Consider the following 2,598-nt stretch of genomic DNA (forward strand, 5'->3'; position numbering starts at 1 on the left):
GGGTTTTGCTAAGTTCTAGACTATCTGGTTTCGGCTGATTTGCTTGATACGTTTTGTGGGTTGGGGCTAATCTGGGTTGATCTTGCACAAGTGCCTAATGCTCCAAAATAGCAAAATAAATAATTTGAAATCTGAGAGCTGCAGATGGAAATGGAGTACGAAGTTCACTGTGTCTCCCCCAGGTGCTCAGGTACCATGGTGATGGCACTGAAAGAAACACTCATGATAGCAGAAAAGGTAATGCAAAGGCATGCAGGGAAAATTGGAAAGTCTTCTGAAGAAAAGGGTTGGTGTCACAGATCTGATGTGTAGAGCCAGCTCCAGATGTGACAGAAGTGGATGCTGACATAATAGAGTGGCAGATTTCTAAGGCAAGAAGGGTCCATTATGGCCATCAAGCCTGACCTCCTGCATATCACAGGCCAAAGAATCCACCCAACGATTCCTGCATGCAGCCCAGTAGCTTGTGGTTGAGCTGGAACATCTCTCTGAGAACATCCAATCTCTGTTGAAAGACCCTGAGCCCCGGGGAAGTTACTAAGCCTCTGACGGTTCTCTTGAACTGGTTAGTTCCATCTTAGTTCCAGTAGCACAGTTGCATCTTATTCACAGTTTGCACCCTGAAGGCTTCAACTTCCAGCCACTAGCACTTATTTTGCCTTTGCCTGCCAGGTTCAAGAGCCCTGGATTAGCTGATATCTTGTCACTTTGTCCTTACACCCCGGGATCCAGGCTTTCGTTAATTTGAGCTCCTCGATATTTACCACCCAAGCAATGTTTCTATCAGCTCCAGACCTTGTCATCCATTCCCAAAGGAGTTGCACCCCGTGAGCCAGAGTGGAGTGTGGCATCTCATACGTATACAGTATCTGTTCATCCCATGTGATATGTTTTATTGACAGGACAGACGTTGTTGTGAAACTTGCAGAGGATGGTCCTGCAGGGCAACCTGTCAGCTCCTAATGGCACAGGCTCTGATCCATCAGTGTTCTTCCTGACAGGCATCCCAGGGCTGGAAGCTCTGCACCCCTGAATCTCCATCCCCTTCTGCTCAATGTTCACCGTGGCCCTTCTAGGAAACTGCACCCTCTTGTATGTTATCAAGACAGAGCCCTCCCTCCATCAGCCCATGTTCTATTTCCTCGCCATGCTGGCCGTCATCGACCTGGTTTTATCCACAACCACTGTGCTGAAAATACTGAGCATCTTCTGGTTTAATTCCAGGGAGATCAGCTTTAACACCTGCCTGGTGCAGATGTTTTTCCTTCACTCATTCTCCATCATGGAGTCTGCTCTACTGCTGGCCATGGCCTTCGACAGGTACGTGGCCATCTGCAACCCCCTGAGATACTCCACCATCCTGACCAATTCAGTGATAGCAAAGATCGGGCTGGTGGCTTTGGCCCGAGCTGTTCTGCTAGTGGTCCCCCTCCCCTTCCTCCTCAGGAGGCTGCCCTACTGTGGGTCCCACGTCATCTCTCATTGCTACTGTGAGCACATGGCCTTGGTGAAACTGGCCTGTGCCAACGCCAGGGTCAATAATGTCTATGGGATCATGGTAGTTCTCTTCATTGCGGGGCTGGATCTGATGTTCATCTCCCTATCGTATGTCAACATCCTAAGGGCTGTCTTAAGCCTGGCATCCAAGGAAGAGCAGCTCAAACCTTTCGGCACCTGTGGCTCCCACTTTTGCGCCATCTTAGTATTCTACATCCCTGTGGTCCTCTCCTTAACAATACACAGGTTCAGGCACCATGTCGCCCCACACGTACACATCCTGCTGGCTAATTTCTACCTCCTCTTTCTTCCCATGATGAACCCCATCGTGTATGGTGTGAAAACCAAACAGATTCGTGACCGGGTGCTTCTCCTGTTCTGAGGGAAAAGCTTCTAGGCTGAGAAGGAGGGGGCTGCTGAGCAATCAGGAAGCAGAGGATGCAGGAGAGGTTTTCTGAGTAACTTAGACAGCATGGTTGTGGGGGCTTTGTGTACGCTGGGATGGGAACTTCACCTCCGACTCCTAGGGAGCCGTACACCATCCCCTACACGAACTTAGCGCTGCTGGCCGGAAGGTGATCTTGGCCTTGACCTTGTCCTCACTCGGCTCCATTTGTGGAGTGTGAAGAGGAGTGTGAAGGCTCCTTCCACCTTCTCTTGGTTTGCTGGAATCTGGCCTTTATTAGTGACACACCCAGCCACAGCCACGGACGTCCATGCTGCAGGAACAAAGGCTGTATCTGCCGCTGAAGTTCAGTCAGCTCTGAAATGTAGCAAGACACCAGGGGCCATTTAGGCCCCAGAAGAAGTGCTGAGTGCTGGGCTCTTCTGTCCCAAACATGCCACCAGGGACGCTGCTGGGTGCCAACCTTTTTTTTTTTTTTTTTTTTTGGAAATCTGGTGTTAGTTGTGGTGTCTGAACATTTGAGAGTCTGTCCCCAGTGGTTTAACCCGACCGCACAGCAGCACAATGCACCAGGTCGATAGAGGGGGGTGAGGAAGGGTGGATCTGCCTTAAAGTGCACTTCGAACCTCCCCAAATCCTCACCAGAGCGATCTCAGGCTCTTCAGTGCTGGAAATGGCCCAACTTGATGATCACT

General features: G+C 50.3%; 1 pseudogene; it reads left to right on the forward strand.

Annotated features, from left to right (window-relative positions):
* The first annotated feature begins 931 nt into the window (after positions 1–931).
* Positions 932–1,891, forward strand: LOC141980843 (olfactory receptor 52K1-like; annotated as a pseudogene).
* Positions 1,892–2,598: the final 707 nt, after the last annotated feature.

This window comes from Natator depressus, chromosome 1 (genome assembly GCF_965152275.1).
Source record: "Natator depressus isolate rNatDep1 chromosome 1, rNatDep2.hap1, whole genome shotgun sequence".
Classification (NCBI taxonomy): Eukaryota; Metazoa; Chordata; order Testudines; family Cheloniidae; genus Natator; species Natator depressus.